Here is a 25,439-nt window from a genome sequence, read left to right as displayed (position 1 = left end):
GATGATATCCGTGGACTAATTTTACCTTTAATAATCTCACACCTTGTGAGAAGGATCTTCCACCTCTATCACAACTGGCATTTTGAGAGGTGATCCCTGGGCCCCTGCCACCTCTCCCGCCTCCATCAGCAAGCCACTTCCTCCCTCCTGGGCTCTGTTCTCTCTCCTCTTCATCCTGGGGTCTGGAATGGTCCCCAGCGCGCTGAGAGGCAGCAGGGTCCCCGCTCCACTGGTCCTCCCCGGCGGCCCCCTCCCCCCCGCGTCCCGGGCGCCCCTTCCTCCTGCCACCCCGCACCGCCCACAGCCACGCCCTCTCCGTGGGCGAGATCACCTGTCCCTCCTCAGCCGCCGCCTCCTTGGGTACCCTTTCGCCCCCCTCCTGCTCCCCCTCCTCCGCCACCTCCCCCAAGCCCTCCCCTTCCCCGCCTCCTCCCACCCCTTGGTGTATATAGTAAAGGCCGGGCGCCGCACGCAGACACACACTCGCCCGGACACAGGCGCACACACGCTCACGCACAACCGGCGGCGGCGACAGCGGCTAGGTGACAGCGGCGACGGCGGCTCCCACCGCTGCGCACCCCCTTCAGGCGGCGGGCGGCGAGGCCAGACCGGAGAGTTCCCGCACCCGCGACCACCCCGCGGCTTCCTGGAGGCGGCGGCCGCGATTGCGAGGTAGCGGCCGCGGCGCCCCCGTGCGGGCCAGGGTCCCCCCCACCCTCCCCGCGCGAACCTGCCACCGGGACACAGGGGGCGCGCCGGGCTGGGCGCTCCTGGCGGGGCCCGGCGCCCGGGGAGGGGCCTGCTCCCGGGGGCAGGACGGCGCCCGGAGGCCGGGGCCAGCGGGGAGGGCCGGGCGGGGGCGGGGACGCGGGCCGAGGCCGCCACCCGTGCGGCGTCCCCGGGCCCCGCTCCTGCTCCCGGCGCCGCGCTCTGGCCGGCGGGGTCGGGGACGGCCGGGGAGGCGGCGCCGGCCGGCGGGGCGGGGGCCCCGAAGTGGGTTTCGGGCCGCCACCGGCGCTGGCACTGGGCGCAGAGGGCGGCGCGCGGCGGACTCCGCGCCCGGGCACCGCACCGGGCCGCCTCTGGCTCCGCCGCTCTGCCCCGGCCCGGAAAACCCGGCGCCTTCCAGGCCCTTCGAAAGATGGATTCTGTTGACGTATCTGGCGGCCCTGGCGAGCCGGGTGGAAAGTTAGGTTTTGCCAGATCGCACTGGGCTCGTCTTTGTGACGCTCGGCCAGCCCCGCATCGTCCCGGAGCCGGGTGAGTGTGCGTCGGCGCCCCAGGAGACCGTGTGCCCCCCAGTGCCCAGCCCCGGGGTGGCCGCACCAGCTCGGGCTTTCTGCCATTGTAGGCACAGAGCAGCGTTCTCGCTGCATTTTTGCGTGCGTTTCAGCCGTGCCCTTTGCCGAGGAGGGAGTTCTTGCTTCTCTCCGCGTTGGCTTTTTCGGGGTTGGGGTTGTGCTCTGTGTGTTTGCTTGTTTGCTGTTTAAAGCCCGACTATTGTTCAGGATAAGCTCCGCCTGGGTGGGGAAATGGCATCCCACCACAGTTGCCGGCGAGGGGTAGAAATGTTGCCAAACAGCTGCTGCTTTGTGTTTCCCTATCCGAAGTCCCTGGAGTAGGTTTGGGGCACGACGAAGAGAGGGATGGGGCATGGAGGGAGAAGGTGGCTTTGGAGGAGCGAATTGTCACCCACCCCATGGCACGCAGTCAGCCTCCCTTTCTGCCTGCCAAACTTTTATGAATATTCCTTTTGTGGCAGGGCGAAGCTTAATGAATTCAGCCGAGTTTTCCAGGGAAAAGCAACCCGGCTTTAACAATGGTTTGAGAACTTAATCAATGAGAAAGGCAGGGGGAGGAGGAGGAGGCGCTGACACCATATCGGGGATGTGGCTGCTTCTTGCAGAGTCAGGTAGGGAAGACGTGGGCAGGGCAGGTCACAGCGCCCGGGTGGCCGCGTTCCCAGAACTGACTGTGGCTCTTACCTGTGCCCGCTGGAGCCACCCTCCGTCGTACCCCCACCTCACGGTCTGCCCAGAACTCAGCGATGGGGCTTGAGGGACGGCTTGCGGCAGTGCGCGGGCCAGCCCCCCTCATCTGGCGTTTTTAAGGATGTGTAAATATTTTGCTGAGGATAAGTGACATCAACAGAATGATATTCTGCAGAGCCCGAGTGTGCAGCGATGATAAATAGATACGACCAAACAAAGTTTTGATAACCGCGGATTCTCATGGCTCGCTCTGTTTCATTTGGGTCTTTGTTTTTGTTGGTTTAGCATTATCTCTCATCCTCTGGTGTGATCCTTTTATTTAGCTGGTTCTTGGAAGCTCCTCTTTAGAACAGAGAGAAAAGCAGCCAGCAGGGAGAAAACAATTCTTAGCCTTGCATGCAGCGGGCAAGATTTTCTGTGCTTTTCCCAGCGAATCTTTCCCACTGTTTTCGAGATGTCTCTTTTCCTCCTTTTGAGTCATCAGAATCGTTTGTTGATTGACCAAGAGACTTCTGATAACTTTGAAAATGTGCTGTGATATGCCTTTGTTACAGTAGAGGGTGGCAGTGTAGGAGGAGGACAGTGGGGAGGCTAGTGGGTAGGAGGCACTTGCCAGAGCAGCACTATGCCCCCACCCACTGTTTTGTCCTTGGTGTTTCCTTCTCAAAGGGGAACATGGGGGGCTGTGCCGCTTTTAGAAGCCGAGGGTGGCTACAAGGCACAGAATCATAAGCCTGGTGGCATCCTAGTTTCTCTGCCCCTTAGAAGCCCAGAGAAACCACCCACCCACCCCCAAACCCACACCCGCCACCACACACACAATATCCTGCAAATGGGCACTTGCATCTCATCCTGACAGATGCCCACTAGAGGCATCCGCAAGGCAGCCCAGCTCTGTGAGCTGAGTCAGACTGGAACTTGGGGTACTGGCTGCTTTGGCACCAGCCTCTGAGACCGTTCAGCCACCCAGGGGGGTCCTTTATTATGCAAAGAAACCCCAGACCTCTCTCAGTGAGGTTTGGCCCTGGAAAACCTGCCCATCTCAGGAACAAATGAAAAAACAGCTTTTCAGGTGATGCCAGTTGCCAGTGTGAGAACTTGGTTGGTGGGCAGTTGGGCAAGAACTGTGAAATAAATAAAAAGTCTTGTAGCCAGAAAACGGAGCCACCAAGACAGGGCCTCTGAAAGGCAAGAAAGAAAAAGGCTGGGAGGTGTGTGACGAGGTGTTACCGGGACTGCTACAGCACCAGGAGACAGATATAGCTCTAGCTATAATGACCCAAAGACTAGATAGGACCAGCCTCTCCAAATCCATTTGACCCAGAATGGAGGTATTCTGTACGTGGAGATATCCACATAGCGTGCTCTGAATCTGCAATAGGAAAATAGCAAGTGTCTGTTCTCTGGCTCCTTCCCTAAGCTTAGATTTGGGGGAGGAGGGGGATGGGGGGATATAAATTGGGAAGGGGATTAACATTTGTTGTTGCCCTCTGTCTGCCAGACACTTCACATGTGGGAAACCATGATGTGATGGAGGCATTATTTTACAGATAAGGAGTCTGAGGCTCAGAGACAGTTCCAGTCGCGCGTCTGATTCCAGACTGCTGGTTATGATTTAAAGGGGCAACATGTCCCTCTCCGCCTCCCCCAAGTCTCTTATTTATTTCTCCCAAAGGCCAGAGTCCTCAGCCCCTACCCATTCACAAAATATGGTACCAACTGCAGAGGAAAAGCCCGCCAGTGAGGCAGCCCAGCTACCCAGGGCACATGCTTATGTGCCAAGCAGATAGTCCCCAAATAGTCCCTAAGTATTTCAGGTGGAAAGACTGTGCCTTTTCATTTTGGAATCCCCAATATCTAACTGTTGCTTAATAAATGATAGTTGAGTGACTAAATGATGGAGTGAATTGTGGTGAGGAGGCGGCTGTAAGTCATTGTCAAGGGAGACCCAGCAGAGATAAATCTAGAGATGTGTATGCTTAGGTGGGGACTCAGAGCCCCCGGTGTCCTTCTCCAGTTCTAGCCCTGGGTAGTTCCAAGCTGACAAACCCATATGAGATGGGCAGTAGCATTCCCATCTTATAGATGAGGAAACTGAGGCTGAGACAGATTAAGTAACTAGCCCAAGGTCCATGGCAGGACCAAATAAATTTGAGACCATCTCAAATAAATAAACTCTAAATAAAAATGAGGCTGGGTCTTGCTATGCAAATGCATCATGAAAGCAAGTCCCTTAGCCCCCTTCCAAACAGATGGTAGCCTTTAACCCCGTAGAAATTCTCGAGCCATCGAGAGAGCCAGGATTTGAATCCATATACGAGGTGTTTCTGACTCTGCTGCCTCCCTGATCAGAATATGAGGGGGACCTCAGAGAAGGAGGCGCTCAAGGAGGGGTGGGGAAATGGCTAATTGCACTCTCCCCTGCACAAAAACCTGTGTGGGATTCTGAATTAAGCTTGATTTGGGGATCAGGGTGACATCCTTGCTGTAGAGTTGGCAGCTCTTGTCTTTGGAGAATGCCTGTGATTACCACTTCTCCCTCCCACCTGATGGTCTGCCCGAGTGCCCATCATCTCATTCTTTCCAGACTCACGGCATCTCCTTTGTGGCTCACAATTTTTGATGAGCCTCTCGAGTCTGCCGCTCTCCTGTGTTCTGATGGCAGCTGGTGAGGAGGTGATTTTGGTGGCCACATCAGTACTTCCGGATTTTGCACATGACCCGCCTTCTCTCTCCAGGCAAGAACACACATGCACGCACAGGCACAGGCGCACGTAATTTGATCATGTTTCTGTATCTGCTTCACCAAATTAGATTGCAAACCCAGAATTGTTATTGAAAGAACGTACGTGACTTTGGTGATCTTCTGTCCCAGCCCCTGCCTTAAACAGATCAGAAGAGCTAAGATGGAGGTAGCTCAACCAGCAGATGCCTTGAGTAATGATTGTACTCACTGGCCTTGCCACTGCTGTGGGGCAGCCCCCCACAATGCAGGCATGGGCCCCAGGCCTTTCAGAAAAGGCTGTGTTAATCTCCACTTGGAGGTAGGGCTGGGCTCCTAGAACATCCCAATCCTTGCACTTCCCATTTCTGCTGTAATTCTTAGCTCCAATAACTCTATAGCCTATGCTGCTGTCACCTGTCACTCTTCTTCTCCCAGCTTTTTTGGTCTTTCAGCACAGCACTGTCTAATAGAAGTTTCCGTTGAAATGTTCTATATCTGCACCCTCCCATACAGTCGCTACTAGTCACATGTGGCTGTTGAGAAGTTGAAAGGTGGCTAGTAGGATGTGCTATAAGGATAATATATGTGCGGGACTTCTAAGACGGTACAAAAAAAGAATGCAAAATAGCTCATTAATAATTTTTATATTGATTATATGGTGAAATGATAATATTTTGATTATATTTGTTAAGCTGTAGTGTTACAATTAATATCACTTTGTTTCTTTTAACCTTTTTAAAGTGCCTACTAGAAACTTCAAAATTACATATATATTTCTACTAGACAGCGCTGCTCTAGAGCAAACTAACCACCAGCCTTGTAGCACCCCCAGATGTTTGGGGGGCATAAACGCCCTCCATCTCCATGGCAAATGGGAGGTATGGGGCTGACTCAATAGCATCAGGTGACTTTGATTTTCAGTAGCTAAGGTGCCATTTTGGGGGTCCCCATCAAGCATGTTTGCTCAGTCAAGTTCCATGAGGAATGTGGGCTCCAGAAACTTAATGGAGACGAGAGAGCAAGGCCAGGGGATGGGAGTGGGTGGGGCTGGCTTGAACAAAATGGCCCCTTTTCTTTCCTTTCCTCCACCACACCACACCCCACCCCAGGCGGGTGTCCTTGTCCATTGGAGAGCTGTATCCTGCCTGAGCAACTGATTTCCTTGACACCTGCTCTAATAATATTCTTCCCAGGGATTTCTTCTTGGAGGATAGTGTCCCAGTAGACACCCTAACGCTGAGAGTGGATTATTTGAGGCTGGGGCCAGTCTTAAAGAAGAGAAAGGAAAAAAGGAGGTGTACATAGTCATCTCCTGACAGTTTTTGATGAATACAAGAGCAAGGAAATTAATACAGTTCCTGTGAGAGAGGGAGAATAAATGCAAGGAAGCCCAATTTCACACACTGTGGTGCCACAGATGAGGAAACCTGACCAAGGGACAGTTCCAGGGGGTGGGGGAAGGATCGCAGCTGGCACTATGGTCTTCTTGGGCCCTTCCCTGTGTGCTGGGCATGGCCCAAGGAGACAGAAAGGGCTGGAATAATGAACTTGGGGCTGCAGTGATTTATAGGTCAGGCGCCTGTGGCTCTGGCTCCTGAGGGGGCTGCCCCCACAGGGGACCCTTGGCTGACCTCCTTGAGCTCCTCGGAAGGAGCTGGTTTTGTTTCCCATGGCAGAAGCAGACTGTTTACTGGAGCACAGGAAGAATCCGACATTCTGGCGAAAAATAATTCATTAACAGCCAGGGTATTACCAGTTCCCTGGAAAAGCTCCTCCAGCTGCACTGTAGCAACTGTTCTTTTTCAGCAACAGAATCGGGCCTCACTGGCAGCCAAAACTGGGTGTGTTTGGGCGTTTTTGTCATTGTTGTTATTTTTGCCTTTGTGTGTGTGTATGGCCACTTTTGCCTTATAATTCAGAGAAAGGGATGGTGGCCCGGAAGGGTCGAAATGGTATAGCTGTCAGCCGTTCTTTCCTTCATGGTTTAAGTTTGAAAGCTCTAGGCCAACTCTAGGAGCATGTATTTTTCTTGATCAAAACCCATCCCCATGCTGGGGTCACTGCAGAGCCACACAGAATGTTCTAGAACTAAAGGAATTTTGGAGAATCTCAGCACCTGCTCTTAAAACCCTCTGGAAACAATTGACTAAAGGACTCCCACCCCCACCCACCCCCAACACACACACACAGAGACACACACACACACACACACCAGGCAGAAAGTCCTATCTTGGCTGCGTGGAATTCTTTGCTTACTATTAATTGGCACAGTGGGGCCAAAGTATGTGATTCATCATCCCAGTTTTGAGGGCATTTGGAAAGCCAGGCAGGCATAACCAAGAGAATGGGCTGCATGTTTTGCTCACTAAGAATGATTGAATCTACAGTAAATAAAGTGGAATGATTCAGGAAGCTTTTTATGCTCTGGAAAAATCTGTTTTAAAAAAAGGTTTTTGTCTGCTTGTTTGTTTTTTAATGCCTCATGCTCAGAAATGTGTACCCAACTAGCAAGAAATGGGAAAGAATGGCATTTCCTTGTTTTAGCTTTTTAAAAAGTCTGATTGCAGGTTAAGTAAGATACAATGTATTGATTTTGGTTTTGTGTGGAACATAACTAAGCAATCATTTTATTTTACGAGATATTAATTTCCATCCATTTAGACTGATGAAATATGCATTTAAAATGCACTCTACCTACCCCCACCATCATCACAGTATTTCTTTAATGCTCCTAGATTCAGATTGAGAACTTATTTCATTTATTTGGAAAGGAGTAAGTATGTCCTTAGTCAACATATATGTAAACCAACCTTAGATTTCAGAGAAAATGGGGCCTTCTCCCTTTGATTACTGCCAAAGATGAGAATATTAAAGGCCGAACAGAGTTGGCTTTATCTGGACCATAGTTTCTTCACCTTGGCTTTGCTGACATTGAGGCCAGATCATTCTTTGTTGTGGGAGGGCGTCCTGTGCGTTGTAACATATTCAGCTAGATGCCAGTAGCATCTCCCCCTACCCTAGTTGTGACAACCCAAAATGTCTCCAGACCTTGCCAAATGTCCCCTCTGGGACAAAATCACCCCTGGTTGAGAACCACTGGTCTAGACCAAGATTTAATAGGGAATTTGTGGTTTTTGGAAAACTCAATTTGAAATAATAAAAGACACAATTTTCCCCTCTGACTTTTATATATACAATTCATAGGAGTGATTAATTAACAGTTGCAAGCGGGTCATGTGCCTGATTTAATTCTAAGATTGGTGGGGAGTCTATAAGATTGTGTAAGCACAGTTTTTTTTTATGGCAGGCAATTGAATGAGGCATAGGTAATTGGGGGGCATATTGTAATAACTAACGGCTTCTCTGGTTTTTCATAAAGAGAACAAGGTTGATCCCTCCCTAATTTCTTTTTCACATGCACCTGATTCCAGGCATGCCTTCAAAGCCACCAGGCATCTTCCTCCACCCCCGCCCCCTCCCCACTGTCATTTCTCCTGTAGCATCTTAAGCCTGAGCCAATTAATTTAGCCCTTTAGTGTACTTGGGAGAGCTCTGCTTGTAACACTGTAATAGACTCATTTCAGATCGTGGCAGTCCTTTACCCACCACTAATTTCTATGTTTTCCAGTACCGTTGAGAGAGAAAGTCAATGGTGGGTAGATGGAGCATTTTTCAAAATTATTGGACATTCAAATTCAGGTGGTCTCCACCACCCCCCCTAATTGTTTTCCCTCTCACACACATTTGTTTCCTTGCAGCAGTTCTGCTTGGGAAAGAGAATGTCAGCAGGGCTCCTTCAGGCAGCTCGAACCTGATAATGCCTGCAGTCAGCAGCAGATGAAATGCCGCGGGACAAGCCCTCAGCCTCTTCTTCCTGATGGTCCCTTGAAAGGCTAGACAGGAGCCTCGTGTATTCACAGGGAAGGTGTCATGGGGGTAAAACATGGAAATGGGATTGGTGCTTGGGAGACAGAGGGAAGACAGAGAGGTGGATCACTCACATAGGAAAGTGTCTGAGGTCAACCCTACCCTGCTGGTCTTCAGAGTGGGATGAGCATTTGAGGGTGCTTGAGGGCATGAGCAGGTGCTCAGTGCAGACATCAATGGGGGCTGCTTCATTTTGCAGTCATCCAAGGTATGCTGACTTTTTCCAAAGCGTGTCTGAAGGAGTTCAGAGTGTCTTGTGTAAAAGGATTCCTTTGCAGGCTTAGCCGATGAGGAAAGACGGAAAGGTGAGCATGCAGGGGTTTACCAAGCCAGCAATAGACCTTCATTGGCGAGTTCTAGCCTTGCTTTAAGAGTAGTTTGACTCTTCCTTGTCATCGTAAAAGATGAGGCAGTGAGCTGGCAGACAGCCATAGCGAGCTGGGTCCAGGCAGATAAATAATTGATTTGCAGCACGTGACACTTGGTCATTCTAAGTTGCCAGCCCCTCGCAGGCCAGGATTTGGGTGATGGTTGCAACACTGGGAGAGGAAACGGGATCATAAATCTGTGCTTTGGAGGCCAGTTTCATGGTGCAGAGGCCACTGGGGCCACCGCTGTGTGCTGCAGAAGCAAACAGACAAGTCCGAGTGGTATGTTGTTCCTCAAAATAATGGCAATGGAAATGGCTGTGAAAAACATTTAGACCCTTGTCATAAAAATGCAAACAGTCTTCCTGCTATAGGGAAAAGCTAAATAAACTCTATTGCAGCTGTATTAAGTAGAAACAGATTTGAAAATCGGGTGTTTTTTTTCCTGAGACACTTATTTATAGCAGGTTGGGCAAAGGCTGCCACTATCTTTTGCGACTCCGGAAGAGTGTTTTCCAGATGGTCCTTGCTGTTTTTCTCTTTATTAAGCTTAGCTGAACACAGCCTCGCTTGGAAAGGTTCACAGAAACTGGTGTTATTTTTTTCAGATTACAATGGCCATTGATTGGCTAACAAATCAATGGATGGGAATGGATTGAGGCTGTGCCAATGAATTTCCTTTTGCATTTAAAAATAAGAAAAATGTTAAGAAAAGCTCAAAATAGGGTGCTCTTTCTTCGACTATATACATCAAAGCTTTGAAAACCATTCACAGCTATATTTTCTATTAATTTACATTTGCCTTTTTTTTCTAAAATAATGCCCTCCTCTTTGCTAAAACTCTGCAACGTTACTGTTTCCTTTCCAACATCTAAACAATGTCCAGATACATTTCAGATTGAGCAATTAGCTCTGGCTGCAGTTTCCTTTTATGAAAAAAAAATCACTAACCCACTAGACTAAATATGAAATTATTGAATGTGAAAATATCAATATGAGACCATTTGTTCTAGGATCCTTTGTGGCTTATCACTTGCATTTTAAGAAGGCAAGAAAAGACTGCTTCTTGCCCTGTCTTTCCATGTTGGGCACACCCACGCCAGAAACCTCAAGCTTTGTTTTTGCTCTTAGGAGCTGGGCAGCTGGATTTTGGGTCATCAAGGCTAATTCTTACAGCTCAAACCACACAGGGAACCATTTTGGAATGTCACACAAACCATGGTCCCCACAGAGCAGGCTTGTGGACCACTGCCTGCATGGGACAAAATTTCTACCTATTCACAGTGGAATGAAAGAAAAGTGAAAATGTAGTGAGTTCCTTTTTGAAAGCTAAACCTTTTCCATTTTACAGAACTCCCCTGTATTCTTAAATGGCCTTTCCCACTTTTCTTGGTGTTAAAGTCTCTTTTATGAATGATCAAGAGAGGGCATGGCATTTGTAGTTCAACATCTTTTGTTGACAAAGGCAGAAGTTGTCCGACTCATGTTGGACCCTTCATTTTTTTTAAGTGTTACTCATTCAGAACATTAGAAAGTCTAGGATTCACCAAGGATGCCTGAGTGGATCAGGAAGGGAAGCCTCTATTATGATTCCTGAGCCATGAGAACTGATCTGAGCAAGGGTCCATTACCCGACTTTTCTGACCTGACACCCGCAGAGAGCTGGCTTTGTCCAAAGCCCATGTGAAGAGTGGAACTGCTTCTCCAGGGGAGTTTGAAGGGAAAACTGGCCTGTGGTCATAATGTCTGAGCATGCAGCCCCGATGCTGGAAGCCTGGGCCCTTTACCACTGGCTCCTGATGTCAACTCTGCTGCCAGTTCATGTCGGCTTGACTCACTTTCCCCTCTTCTCAGCCCTGCCCACCACTCCCATGAGTGCAGGCCTCAGCCTGGCTCATGGGTCTGGCCCCAGTCTCCTCTTTGCTCCGCCCTACTCCTGTCCTTGCTCCCCCAGCTGCTATTCCTCTTGCTAAAGCACCTCTCTAGCCTTGTAACCCTAGCTCAAGAACAGTCAGTGACTCCCTATTTCCTAATTCGTTAGAATAAAACTTCGCATATGAAGCCCTCTTCCCATTTTCCCAGCCCATCTTCCCCCTCGCGACTGGCCTTCAGTGGGGAGAATGTCTCTGGGTTGTACAATTGCTCTGGGCTGGGTTTTGTTTGTTTTCTTATATGGGGGGAGGTTTACAAGAAGGTTACAAGCTCTCTTGGGCATCTTTCTAGATGAACACCACTGAAGCCTTGAGTTTAATGTAATGGACTATCCCAAAGATTGTGACATCAGTGGTTAAAAACAAAAAGCTCACCCCACACAAAGTGAGGCTCTCTGGCTTCAAGAATTATAGCTTTACTATGAGTCTCTTACATGCTACTTCTGGATTAGGATGGCACCTTTCTGGCCTGCCAGCAAATGGGTATTGCTTCGCGATGGCCCTGCTGGCTTGTCCTGCTGCAAATAGAGCCACTTACACAAGCTCTGAAATTTGCAATTGAAACGTAGTGGAGGGAGTCCATCCTAGCCAATGCAGACTGTCTGTTCCATTAGAAAACGTCTCCAGTGGCTGCTCATAAAATCATAATGGCAACAATATTACCTGTCATTTGTCAAGCTCCTGCTATAGGCTAGACAGTCGTACCAGGTGATTTACATTTATTATTTTATTTCCAGCTCCTTAACAACCATATGAGGCAGGGGAGTATTATAAGCTTTGTTTCATAAAGGAGGAATTGGGGGCTCAGAGAGGGCTAGTAACTTACACAAGGTCACACAGCTCATAGGAGGTAGAACTGGGATTCTAGACAACCTGGTTCAATAGAACTTTCTGCAATGATAGAAATGTCCTATGTTGTCCAATATGATAGCCACTAGCTATAAGTCGCTATTGAACACTAGAAGTGTGACTAGTGTGGCTTAAGCCTGACTTTTTAATTTTACTTTAATTAATGTTATTTTTAATTTTTTTGCTAACCATTTTTAGGTGTACAGTTCGGTGGTATTAAGTGCATTGACATCGTTGTGCAGCCGTTACCACCATCCATCTCCAGAACTCTTTTCATCTTGCAAACTGAGTCTCTGTACCCATTGAACAATAACTCGCCAGGCCCCCTCCCCCAAGCCTCTGGTAACCACCATTCTCCTGTCTGTTACTATGAGTTTGGCTTTTTTTTCTTTATTCCACATTTAAGTGGGATCCTGCAATATTTGTCTTTATATTTTTAATTCTAAATGTAAATTGCCACATGTGGCTAGTGGCTACTGTATTGGACAGCACAGCTCTACAACATGGTTGTTTCACTGTGCCATTCTGCCCCTCTGCTCCCAGCTTTATCTGCCCCTCTCCTATAACGCCTACCAGCTTTGTGTCTCTCTTCCTCCCTCCCAGCCCAATACAGTTCCTTCCTTTCTCAGAGGCCTGGAGCCCAGTGGTTCTCAAGCTTTAGTGTCCATTAGAATCACCTGGAGGGCTTGTTAAACTACAGATACCTGGGGCCCGCCCCCAGTGCTCTGGAGCCTGCCCCCAGTGCTCTGGAGCATGGGCCCAAGAATTTGCATTTCTAAGAAGTTTCCAGATGCTGCTGGTACTAAGACCTTTGGTTGAACATTATCTACCTGGGCTTAAGAACTAATTCCTGCATCTTAAAGTGGTGTGGCCTGGGGTTAAGTTGTTACAGCTGTTACCTCCTGGTACGCAGAGAGCGATGGGCACTGGCTCAGATCAGCTGGGAGACACTCCTTCCTGCCGCTATCCCAGGGACCTGCCTCTCTCCCCGTCCCAACTGGATTTGGGCCACAGTTAAGTTTGGTCACTCCCTTGGCGATTGTTCTGGAATGCGTTCATTTTGATTTGGGGCTCCTTGGGAGCGGATGGAGAGCAGGCCAGGGTGAAGGAAGATGCACGATCTCTAGGAATTGCCGGACCACCCTGGTGATGTAGGGCAAGCCCGGATGGAGAGGCCCATTTGCTGTCCTATTTTCTGCTCTCTGCAATTAAACTGTGGCAGAAAAGTTAACTAGGAAAGAAAAATGAAGCAGGTGAGGCAGACAGAAAACAAAGCTGGTCCTCCACCCTTATTTCTTCACCATAAAGTCTTTGTCCATTTTGGAGGGCAAAGGCCGGGTGCCCTGAGGCAGGATTGGAGGCGACGGTGTGAGTGGCAAGGCAGCCTGGAGAGGTCCCTGGAAAGGGGACTGTCACGTTGGCCACCTTGGCTCTTGATCTAGCTTTCATCAGTGCTGAGAATGTTGTTCTTGTTTAAAAAAAAATGCAGGGGTAAAGGTAGCTGAGGCTACTCACAAAAGTAGCTGTTAGGCTGTTTTTCTTATGAATATTTGTAAAATAAAAGAGTAATGTGGAATCATTTTTTTCTAAGTGTGCACAAATCTGTGTTTTCTCCCACAGAAACTATGCTTTTTTCTTTTCTCTCTCTGTTTCTCCCTCTTTGTTTTGTTTTGTTTTGTTTTTTGAGAGCAGAAATCATGTGTCTTTTTTTGTGGCTTGGTCTCAAACCAGCATTCATTCTCTTGAGCCAGGCAGCACTTCCTAAAGTGCATTTTAATCACCATCTCTAACAACTCGGCCCTCCTCAGCTCCTGGCAGTGTGCTCTGTTGCACTTAGATGCTGATAATGTTTAATAAAAAAGTACAAACACACAAATTTCCCCCAGTTTGTCTGTTTCCAAAAACAAGTCTTCAAAGGCATGAACTCAAGGCCTCATTTCTGTTATTACAGGGGTTCTGTCCACATTAATCGCCGGGGAAATGTCAAATTCTTGTGCTTTGAGTACTTCCATCTTCCCATGTAGCTCTGTGCCCATCTACTCATGAGAGAGCTCAGCAAATCAGAGCACCCCAGAGGAGCCCCATCTCCTGTGCCTCTCGTCTCTATCACCATCACTCATCAGGGAGTGAGAGCCAGCTTCCTCTACTCAACTGGGCCCACTCTCTAATCTGTCTTAGATATTTGAAACACGAAGCTCTCCATCTTCCATCTGTATGGGATGCTTCTTCCTTTCCTTCCAATCTGTTGCTTGCCCCATCTCTCTGGAATCGCCAACGTCAAATGCTCCATCCTTTTTTTTTTTTATCACTTCTATGGAGGAGGATGAAGATCTCTAGATACTCCAAATCCATGAGAGAGCTGAAGCACTTGGCCAGGAATTTAAGATACATGTTCTCACTTAAACCACACAGTAATTTTCAGAAACAGCTATTTTCATTTGCAGATGAGGAAACTCAGGTGGCAAAAGGGCAACTATGGATCCTGAGCAGAAAAGGCGGCCAGGACCCAGATCATAATGGGTCTTGTAAGCCTTGATAAAGAACTTGGACTTTATCCTGAGCAGTTTCACAGAGGCCAGTGACATTATCTACTTTATGTGTTTGTTTTTTTCCCTAGTGGAGAACAAACTGGGACAGGAGGGCAGGAAGACCAAAAGGCTCTGTTGCAATAATCCAGAGAGAGCAGTGACCTTGAACTGAAGCAGCACAGTGGCTGTGGACAGGGAGGCAAGTGGCTGGCTTCTAGCAGTGTTCAGGAGGCCGACTCTGTGGGACCTGGTAATGGCTGGTAGACAGAGTAAATTATGACAACACCCTGGTTTCTGTCATTTAGGCCCTTTGATGAGCCAGGGAACTCAGGAGCAGGGAGAAATTGGGTACCCGGGCCCCCCCCACCTTTGCAGCCAGGGGTGGGGCAGCCCAGACCTGGGAGAGTGGTCAGAAAATCTTGGCACTGGCCCACATATCCTCTGACCCCAAAATTCTGAATGGAGTGTGATGAAAACAATGAGTGGGCCCGAAAATGGGGAAAAAAAAGAAAATCTGACAGCCATAGTCCATAGCTAGGAACACCTTCAGTCGGTGGCTTTAAATATACTTTCCAAGTACATGTACTTTAAATAGGTCAGAATCTGTAAACAGTGGGGGACATAGAGTAATCCTACTGGTTCAGGCCTTGACTGGGCCTGGCTGAGAGAGAGGGGTTTGGACGGTGGCCTGCCACTAGGCTGACCAACTGTCATGGTTTGCCCAGGATTGAGGGAGGTGTTCCTGGAACATGGGATGTTCAGCTTTAAAACCCAGGCAGTCCTGGGCAAACTGGGACGAGTTGGTCACTCCATCTGCCAGAGGTGGTACTGCAACATGGACATCTGGGCTGGTTGGGGCCAAAGCAGTGGAGACAGTTCAGCCGCGGGACTCCATATGGGAATTCCACCAGAGTGGAAAGGGAGCTTGGGAATGGAAAAGGCAAGAACATCTCCCAAGCTCTTTCAGATAGCTTCTCAGGGTCCCAGTGAAATGCTTCTCTTAAAATAGGAGCCTGAGAAGTGCATTCTGCTTTCCCGGAAACTAGCATGTGCCATGTCCTCCTTGCAGTCCCACCCATCCAAGGGATTCATCCGGACATTTTGGGTGAATTCCAGGTGAGTGAACAAATTCTTTGGTCCTGCAGCATCTGGACTTTGCAACCAGATGGGACATGGGAATATTTTAAACTGGGTCCTGGTGAGCAAAGCAGTTTCTTTACATAATATGTTCCTACATCCTTGAAATCATGGTTAGAAAAGACTTCTTATTTTTTTTAAGAGCAGCAACATGCAAAATCATTTGTAACAGTAGACCATTCAGATCTTAATTTGCAAAGCAACCATAGCCTTCCATTATTAATAACTCTTTTGAAACCAAATGACAATTTTTTTGTCTTCAAAAGCGTTCCTTTTCTGCCCCCGCCCCAACTATTTCTGTTGCAAAATAAACCTCAGTAAATAAGCAGACAACATGTTGTAAATGGTAGGACAGAGGAGCACTTGGCATAGGAAACTAACGAAATAGATTTTTTCTGTGAAGGCCTGGCCTGGCGCAAGCCTTCAGCTACATTCAGAAATGCAGAGAGAATCCAAGAGTGAGGTGACACATTCATCTCACACCAGTGACAGAAAAAAGCATCAGAGTTCATTCTCATGGTGGACAGCAGCAGCAGGAATAAAGAAGAATTCAGTGTGAGGAAATAAAAGAGAAAGGGAAAAATAGAGGAAGATGTGAAAAAAGTAAGGATAAGATTCCTCTGGCCACATGGCTCAGGTAGGGAAGGAGCGAGAAAGGCTCAAATGGGACTTGGGTCTTTCGAAAGAGCCTCCAACAGTTCCCTGTCCTACAGAGTCCAAGAGTGAAAATGAGCTTTGTCATTTCTCTGTGCCCTTCTGTATCATTTTATGAGGGGTGGATATTAGTTATAGCAAAATTGCCTACAGTGTGTTCTTTCCCAAGCATAAAGGACGCGGTGGGTAGAAGCTTAAATAATAGTATCAGCATTTTGAAAAGGTTTTCTATTTCACATACACTTTAAATAGGTCAGAATTTTTAAACAGTGGGGGGATATAGTTTATTCTTTTCTTGGTAATGTTTGATATTTAAACCAGCTATATGGATAGGAGAAATTCTAAAAGTTATCCATAATGAATTTTTATTTTCAGATTTTTGTCTACAGTCCTAACATACAGAAATGTGCACGCATTATTAAGTGTACAGCTTGAAGAATTTTCACAAACAGCATACCCATGTCATCAGCACCCCGATGGAGACAGGGACCACACCAGCCCCCAGACGCCTCTTGTGTGCTCTTTATTATCCCTCACTAATAGTAACCACTATCTTCCAACAGCATGGATTAATTGTGTCTCACATAAGAATTTTTCAATTGTAGCTTTGTGAATGAGTACCAAAAAAAAAAAAAAAAGAAGTCCTTGTAAATTTTTTTAGGAAGGAGGGCAGAAATTTTGTAATGGTTTCCTTTTTCTGGCTGCTCTGAGTTAGGCCTGTTAAAGAGGAAGTTTCCAAGCTAGGTCCCTGCTGGTACAGGGTTTAGGGCAGGCTGATCTCTGCTGCCCAGAATGATGCCCAGGCTGCGAGCCAGTGGCCTGCCCTTGGGCCACCTCTGCCAAGGGCAGCCACCAAGCTTGCCTTATCTGCTTTATTAAAGCCTCTGTCGGATCTTGCAAAGACACGTGTCTGTAAGCACTGAGGACAGGACAACAAAAAGTCTTAGAGTCCCTTGAACGTATTGGCTTTCTGGAAAGGAAGGCCAGGCACAACCACTAAAACAGTATATCCAATGTGTTCATTTTTCTCCAACTTCCAAATGAGAGTGTGGTTGATTAATTTCGCGTCCTCGTAGGTTTCATCGTAGTTTTTGATGTGCTTTCTGCCCCCTTTTCTTGTTGCTGCAGGGGGCAAACAGTACAGAGGCAAACAGTACAAATGCGGGAATAAAGCTGTGGAACATACATTGTAATGTGTCTGGAGCAGCATCAGAAAAGGACTTATTTGTTCTCCTGGGCTGTGTAGTGCCGAGTGATTGAATGCTCGCCAAGCTGTCAGTTTTATGAAACAAATTCCCTAACCCCCTTGGCCCAGAGCTTTGCTCAGCCTGAGATGGAAAAGAAATAACTTTTAATAGAAAACTCATTGCTAAAATCTAAGATAAGATTGCAGAGTTACTTCTCTCCTAAGAATCAAATGAAATATCGAAGAAAGCGTTTGATGGGGAACACTCTTAAGGAACCTTATTTCTCAGTTCTCAGTTAACAAACTATGTTAATAAAAATATTTAGAGCTTCGGGATGCATAATGCATTTTTATTCCTAGTGAGCTGGCCTGTTTGTATACACAGATGTTTCCTGTGGTCCTTCTATCATTGCTTCTACTTTTTCTGAAACAATATTTCTAGCAGGAAACAGAATCTTATGTTAAGAACCTAAGCCCCTCGCAGATCCTGTTAGTTTGAGTGAGGGTATTTTCATTTCTAGATTTGATACTTGGTGGGGGAGGGGGTAGTGGGAATCTTCTTTTATTCAAAAACACAGAAAATAGTTTTAATAAAAAGATAATGCAATGAGTCCACTATATTGAGACATTATTAGACAGTTCTTTCTTGGCTTTTAAATTAGACCTGGCCAATTCCTCCAGGCATATTCACTACTGAAGGGCTGATGGCTTTTCAGTCTCCGTTCTCACTGTCAAAGGCGCCATGAGTAACGCCTGCCCTTTCATACAAACCTTAGGTGTGTTCGACTGGTTTTTACAGATTTTCCAAAGCATTGTTCTCACAGAGCTACAGTTTCCTTTCCAGCACCAGGAATACTGTGGCAACACAGCTCACCAGCCCAGTTTCTCTGCCACTCTTAGGAGCACATGGAAATCAATTAAAAATAAAATACATAGGCCAGTGTGCTAAGGAAGGAAATGAGGTTTTACACATCAGCACTTTCCAAAAAAAAAGATGAACCTGTCTTAATTGAAAAATGGCACAATGCCCTAATGAAAAATTAAGCTTCAGGATTCAGTCCCTAATATCTCAGTGATGAGTGTATATTTCCTCCTGTGGCTACCCCTGTGAGCGAATTCTGAAATAATCAGGCAGTGTGTTGAAATAAGATATCATTCGCGTAACTATAGGAGTGAGGCATTGCCCTGTCTGGCCGACAGGTCAGTTACTGCTTAAATGCCAGGAGAGGAAGATTTTGGTTCTTTGGAGTTTTATTTTCTTCCACATTTTAGTAAATTTTGTTTCTCAATGATTATTAAGTAATAAACTTATTTGAGAAAATTTACAATTATAGAAAAGCAACAAAAAGAGTAAGTATCACCTATAATTCTGCCACTCAGAGATCACCACTATCAATGTTTTTGGTTCATGTCCTTAAGAGGAGTTTTTGCCTATACATATATCCTTTATCTTCTCCAGGAGTTTAGAAGGCATATTTGTGCTTAAATTGATTTTTTTCCAAAACCTCTGTTAACATTGTCGTCGTTAGTGCCATCGAGTGGATTCCGACTCTTAGTGACACTGTGTTCAGCAGAGTGGAACCCTGCCCGGTCTTTTTGTGCCATCTTCTCCCCTTCCCGCACTGTATCAGACGATGCCCCGCTGTTATTCATAGGGTTCTCATGGCCAATTTTTTCTGAAGTGTGTAGCCAGGTCCTTCTTCCTGGTCTTTCTAGACTGGAAGCTCCACTGAATCCTGTTCATCATAAGTGACCCTGCTGGTATTTGAAATACTGGTGGCATAGCTTTCAGCATCACCACAACATGCAGCCACCACTGTATGACAACCAACAGATGGGTGGCATTCCCTGACCAGGAAACGAAGCCCGGCCCTGCTGGTGCGAGTGCTGAATCTTAACCACTAGACTATCGGGGCTGGCTTCTGTTAACATACATTTCTCTAATTATCAACATCAAGAATGAAAAGGTATCTATTTTATTACCTCTCATGTGTGACAAAAATTTTTGGCATATTTACTCTCCCTTCTTCCACTGTCCCCCCACCCCTGGTTTTGTTCACTGCAGTATCCCTAGTACCTAAAACAGTACCTGGTACCTAGCCTTTACTTAAATACTGTTGAATCAATGAGTGAATGGTGAGAGTTTATCCTCACATTACTTCCACAAAGTGAGCACTGACTCCTGAGGCCAAACTCTTTCCCCCTCCCTTTCTGCCTCTCCTGAGCAGTCCATTAAGCCATAGGTCCCAGGTCCCACTGCTGTCTGCTGGGTCTGCTTTCCCTCGTCTTCCGTTCACTGTGGGGTGGAAGTGAGGGGTGGTGGTGAGAAGGGCCCAGTCTTTGGAGTCAAACGGACCAAATTCCTAGGTCTGCAGATTACTACACAATGGGACAAATATCTTAATCTCTCTGGGCCTCAGGGATGCCATCTGTAAAATGGGCAGTGGTGATACTTGCCTGGCAAGATGAATGACAAGTATGCACGATGCCTGGTACATAGGAGGATTCCAAAATCTGTAGCTACTAGCATTGTTCCCACATCTCTTTCCAATGATAGCATAAATAAAGAGCCCACGGGGCCCCAGAACATTGCCCTTCTCTTCACAATTCCATTCATGTCGTCTAATGTGTATAGGAGACTTTCTGATGAGTTACTTTATGCTTCTGTGCCAAGTAAATCAGAAATGACAAAGAATCAAGTGGCCTTTCTAGTAATCTGTGCTTCCACCCCATCGAACTGTGCTTCCGCTGCATCATGTGTCTTCTTGCATTGTAATTGTGTGTCTTCATAGATGACTCCCTCATTAGACAGTGAATGGGCCTTCCATCTTGGTATCCTCAGCCTGGGACCCACAGTGCTGTAACTGAAGAGTCACTCAACATATATTTATTGAATGAGTGAGTGAATGAATGAATTAATTAATGAGTAGTATCATTTTGTACACATCTTGTCCTATCTCAACCACATCTGTGGGCTTTATGCAATCTTCTGGATGACAAAAGCAAACCAAACTGTAAAATTAAATCTCTAGCCCTCTGAATCTATAATGTAAGCTTCTGACAGACAGACACATAAGTATTGGTTCTGCAAAGTGTCAGCTTAAGGAGAAAAAATTATATTTCCTCTTAGTTCCCATGATTAAGTCCGTGGATTCACTGGCTGGCGTATCAGGTTCTTCAGGAGAGGAGGAATGACAGTGTGTGCACAGTATAGCTCCTGTGTGCAGCTTTTAGTTTGAGTTATATGTGTGTTGGCATCTCTTTCACACAGAATCTGATGACTTGGCATTTATTTTTGACAGCATCTCAAATCTTGTGAAAGTCAGAGCTGGGGGCTGGTGGTGTTTTTTAGTAGTATCTCAGATGGTGGCAGGACAACCTTGATAATAAAAAAGATTTAAAAAGATGTCTTCTTAGAGTTCTTCCAGAAAACTAAAAGTTCAGCAGAGAAGAGCTTTCAGAACTTCCCAGAGCAAAGGCTTCCTTGAGCATTGGCGTTTTGCAGACTGGACACAAACGTACAAACACACAGTCACTGAGGTGTGCTTCCTACTCTAATTCACTGTAACAACAATAGCTGGTTAGTCCTTCAAACCTGTTTTGTTCATTTTCCCAGGCACCCAGCCAGACTACATTTCCCAGCTTCCCTTGCAGTTTTATGTGTGGCCATGTGACTTAGTTCTGACCAATAGGATGTGAGTAGAAATGATGCGTGCACCACTGGTCCAATCATAAAAGCTTTCTAGGTTTTTCTCCATGCTCTTTTCTCATCCACTGGCTTCTGGGCTCGAGCAAAGTCCCAGGGTAACCTTGGAAGGTGGCAGAGCCTCCTCTACCTGGGGAGGATTATTGCATGAAACAGAAGTGCCTGTTCTGGAGCCCCCACCCTAAACTGTTACATAAACAAGAAATAAGCTTCCATTAGTGAGCCATTACAGGTGCGGACTGATTTGTCAGGCAGCCTGTCCTACCTTAACTAAGTCATACTCCTTGGATGTTTAAAAAAAAGTAGCTGACAGTTTTCAAAGGGCTTTTATGTGCCAGGAATTGTTTATGTTAATAATCCTTTCAGTAGCCCTGCAAAGTTACCTTCATTTTACAGCTATAGGTACAATTCAAGTGGGAAGGGGGTGAGTATTTTGTTCACCATGATGGCCCCCAGGGTTGGCACAGAGGGTGTCATTGAGTAGGCTTTCAATGAGGCTTGTTGATGCTGGAGGAAAGGAAGGCTCAAGAAGGCAAAGTCACATGCCCGGGACCCGCAGCTGGAACCACTACTTCATCCCAGTCTGTCTGGCTTCAAGGTCCAGCTGCCTCTGAGTATCTGTAACCCCAGACTTTAAAAAGCGTTGGTGGGGAGCCAGTGATGAGTCCTTAGAAAAAAGGTTTTAGTCTCTCATCTTATATTTCTGACTGGAAAAAGTAACACATATTAAAAAATGAAAACCTTATAGACATCTAAAACAAAGAAAGGAACTCCCCTCTGTCATCATACCAGAGAAAACTGGTACAGACTTGGTTTTATTCTACAAGTTCTTAACCTATACACACATTCAACAAAAATTAGTTCACTTTGTGTGTAGAAAATCTACATTCTCTCCTACCACATGACTTTTCCACTTATTTTCTACTTAAATAATTTCCTTGGACATTATTTCCATGTCAGGACATACCAATCTGTGTCATCCTTTGCAATGACCAGTAATATTCTGTGTAACAATCTGCGGTGACTAATCAGTTCCCTCTTCATTGTCATTTAGGTTGTTTCCAGTCTTTATAACACAAAAGAACTGTGATGAACGTGCTTGTACATATCCCTTTGGGGTGAGATCCTAAGAGGGAAATTGTGAGTACACCAACAGGCATGTTTCACTGTCTTCCACATGTGGAGACTTATTGCTGCAGAAGGTCCAGATGGTCAACAGATACTGAAATGGACTCTTTGGGTTTGGTTCTTCAAACAAAGAACAGTGGAAGAAAGGGTTGCTAGAATCTCAGAATGTTGTAGGTATGCTCCAAGCCCGTGACAAAAATTAACAAGGACACCCTGGCATCCCAACTGGAGGAGGTGCCACCTTCTGGCTGTGGGCTGGTTTCTCTGACCAATGAGGTCAGAGTTGTCTGGAAGACCAGGGCTGATCTGGGCCCCAGGGAAGACACTTGTCCCTCACTAAGACGTGAAACAAGGCTTCCTTTTGGAGGAGGGTGCAGTGGCCAGTAGGTCAGAGAGAAAGAGAGGAGGAGCGTGGACAGATGTCGCCGCAAGGTTCCTACTGGGGCTGAAGCTGAAGGTTGCAGGACACACTCACTCCTCAGGACTAGGCATAAACCTGATGTGCCTGGACAGCTTTCAGGGTGAGCAGGCGGCTCCAGGCAGATGTCTTTGTCTGTGGGCACAGCTGTGTGTGCTCTGAGACATCCCTATCCATGAGGGATGTTCCTGGAACGATGGCAATGATGATAATGATGATGACAGTGGCCATGGTTGGTGTGGGAGGAAGGTGATGTTTACCCAGACAGTGCTGGAACACTAAGAGCTGAACCTGCGAGAAGGGCTGCCTCCCATCTGTGTGTGTGTGTGTGTGTGTATAAAATCCCATGTGGTATGAACGTCTGCTGTGTTTGTGGATGTGGATCTGTGCCGTGTGATGTGGCTGTGTATGTGAATGTGATGTGTATGTGTGGTGTGTAGTGAATGTGTGATATGTGCACTCTGTGTGTGTGGGATCTGTGGTGTGTCCCACTGGTAGTGTGGGGTGTGAGTGTGTGTGCTGTGTTCTGTGTGAGTGTGTTGTGTGTGGATGTGTTTGAAGAGGTGCCCATTAAATCCCCAAGGCATTTATGTGACCTTCCAAAGGCTCCATGCTGCTCATTTTGAGTTTTTCCTCCTGTCTCCCGTTTCCTGTGGCCAAAATGCCAGCTTCACCCAAGAGAACCCTCTCCACCATTTTCTTACTTAGGGGCCAAACTCTAGGGAAGTGGTTCAGTTTCCTCTGATCACCGCATCACCTGTCTGAGAGAGGGAAGCAGTGTTCTCTAGAGCTGACTTATTTTATTTTATTATTCTTTCTTACTTATTATGCTTTTCTACCTTTTTACTGAGGTATGTATAACACATACAGTAAAGTGCATGGAGTGAACAAATCTTAAGTGCTGACGGATTTTTGCATGTGTATACACCCATGTAACCACGCCCTAGATCAAAATAGAATCCATTTCCAGCACCTCGTAAAGCTCCCTTGAGCCCTTTCCCAGTCAATATCCCCCAAAGGCAGCCACAATTCTGACTTCTGTCTCCATAGATTAGTTTTGTCTGTTCTATAAGTTCATATAAATGGAACCATGCAGTCTATAGTCTTTTGTGCCTGGCTGCTTTCTCTTAGCACAATGCTTTTAAGATCCATCCATGTTGCCACATATCTCAGCAGTTCGCGTCTTCTTATTGCTCTGTAGTATCTTATTGTATGGATGTATCACAGTTTGTTTATCCGTTCTCCTGCTGACGGACAGCTGGGTGGTTTCCAGTTTGGGGCTATTGCAAATAAAGCTGCTATGAACATTCTTGAACATGTCTTTTGGTGGCCATATGTAGAGCTGTCTTAATGTTGCCTGTGATAGCATTTGACAAAGATAGAGCTTGCAAAAATCAAACAACAACACAACCCCCAACTTATTCCAGCAGGTTTCCCAGGAAGAATGAGGCAGTTGACTTGCACACGGCTTGTCTTAAATTTGACTATTTCTCTGCCTTTGGGAGAAGAGAGCTGTGCGTATGGGAGAGTGCCAGGCTCTCTGGGACTCAGAGCTCTGCTGTGAAACAGACAACATCTCTGAGGATTGCTGTGTTAATGGAACCAGGTTTCCTAGTCTAAAACAACTCCTCCTTAGGTGTAAACTGGAGTCTTTGGAAGGGCCATTGGCTGCCGCACGCTCTGTGGACTGGGACCTGGGCTCCAATGCCAAGATTTTCCTGTTAGGATCCCCGTAAGGCTGGGTGTGGACAACTTTGAGAGACACTCTGTTTACTTTTAGAGAGCTCAGACCTTGGGAAAATTCGGCCTGTTGCCTGACCTGGGGACACCGGGAGGGATTTCAAGTAGTGAAGAAAGAGGAGTGAACAGGCCTGCACCTGCACAGTGGTCATTTTCAGACTTTTTGGTGACTCCTGCACCTAAATCCTTGACCCTCTCTTTACACAAGCTCTGGGGACCGCCCCTTATGTCCCTGGCACTCATTCCACCCGCCTGTGTGTCACTGCCACCCTCCACAGCTCTCCACAACAAGACTTCTGTGCTGGCCCTGGGAGTGTGCTCAGCCCAGGCTTTGAGCCCAACCAACAGGTGCTGGAGTTTATGCCCCCAGAGGCAGCCCCCAACCAATACTGCAATGGAATTGGGAGACCAACACCCCAGCTTCCCCAACTCTGCAGGGGTAGTGCTGAGATTAAGTCCCAGAGGAACTGAGCCCTGCCTGCCCACAGCAAGTGCCTGCTCACTAAAGCACCTTGGAAAGGCTGCTTGCCCTTCCAGGCTCACTTCCCCACTGCCACACTGGAGCTACCTTGGACCCCCTCCCACATCGATTATCTGCACTTCAGTCTTTGTCTCAGGGTCTGCTTTTGGGAGAATCCCAAATGAAGACATGCTCGTCCCCAAGAAAATAATGTTCCCTCGCACATACATTAATTTTGTCTGGGAATTTTGCAAATTCCATGGCACCTTTTCCATTGCCTACTCTGGGGTTCAGCTAAGCCACTGCCGGGTATCTTTGCTATGGAGAAGTTTGAATTAGTGGCTGACCCAAGGGAGGACAGTAATAAACGGTATTTAATTTTCAAGCTGCAATGAAAGCAGACAGCCTTTGTCCCATTGCTTCCTGTCAGTGTCGCTCCCAATACTGTGCATGATGGATGTGACAGTACAGAAAGGTGTGGGTAAGTGGAATCATTTAAGACACCCACTGGGGGCTGGGGGGAACGTGGGAGTGGGAAGGGGGTGGGCTTTGCTATTTAAGGGGATTCCAAGCCACTCTGTAGCCCTGAGGAAAATGTCTTATCATAAAATACAGAGCAAAAAAAAAAGACACAAAAATTATATCTCTGTCATGATAGGCCATTTCCTTAAAAAATAAAACAATAAAATCA

General features: G+C 46.9%; 1 protein-coding gene across 2 annotated transcripts in view; it reads left to right on the top strand.

Moving 5' to 3' along the window:
• The first annotated feature begins 427 nt into the window (after window positions 1-427).
• Window positions 428-25,439, top strand: part of RAI2 (retinoic acid induced 2) — a 59,871-nt gene continuing 34,859 nt past the window's right edge. The window contains exon 1 of one of the 2 annotated variants that reach the window (XM_070603352.1): window positions 428-672. The gene's annotated coding sequence lies outside the window, so the exon portion shown is untranslated. Of the gene's footprint in view, window positions 673-963; window positions 1,261-25,439 lie in introns of those variants that run through there. The other variant, XM_070603351.1, reaches the window with a different exon arrangement.

This window comes from Equus przewalskii, chromosome X (assembly GCF_037783145.1).
Source record: "Equus przewalskii isolate Varuska chromosome X, EquPr2, whole genome shotgun sequence".
Lineage (NCBI taxonomy): Eukaryota > Metazoa > Chordata > Mammalia > Perissodactyla > Equidae > Equus > Equus przewalskii.
This window is presented reverse-complemented; position numbering and strand designations above follow the sequence as displayed.